A 503-nucleotide genomic window follows, 5' to 3' on the forward strand; every position below is an offset into this window, starting at 1 on the left:
ATTTACAGCCTCGGAAACCTTGTACAGGGTCGCTATGGGTTGGAACCAACTCCACGGCACACAGCCACAGCCAGCCAATCTTATGGGAGCAGATCCCCAGCTGTTTCTTCCTTAGAGCCTGCTGGGTCTAATCTTTGATTAGCAGCTGAGCGTTGAACTGGTTGGTACATCACCACCAGGCCTCTTTCATTTAGTGGGGTACAGGGTCACAGTGTCTCTAAAGTTCTCTTAAATTATTCAGAAAAGAAAAGGGAATGGTAAAACAAACGGAGAGATACATTTATTGGAAATTTTCTGTAACTTTGACATACAAAAGCAAAAAGATATTTGGAAATGCACACCATACAAAGAATCATTGAAGAGTTTGTTATAACATTGAACCCCATCTGCAGAGATTCTGGCAGGCTCCAAGATTCTGCTAGGCTGAGGACAGTATTTTAAGTTGTTGCTGTTAAGTACCGTCAAGCCAGTTCTGACTCATAGCTACCCTGTTTAGGGTTTCC

Source organism: Chrysochloris asiatica, unplaced genomic scaffold, assembly GCF_000296735.1.
Source record: "Chrysochloris asiatica unplaced genomic scaffold, ChrAsi1.0 scaffold00069, whole genome shotgun sequence".
NCBI classification, from domain to species: Eukaryota; Metazoa; Chordata; class Mammalia; order Afrosoricida; family Chrysochloridae; genus Chrysochloris; species Chrysochloris asiatica.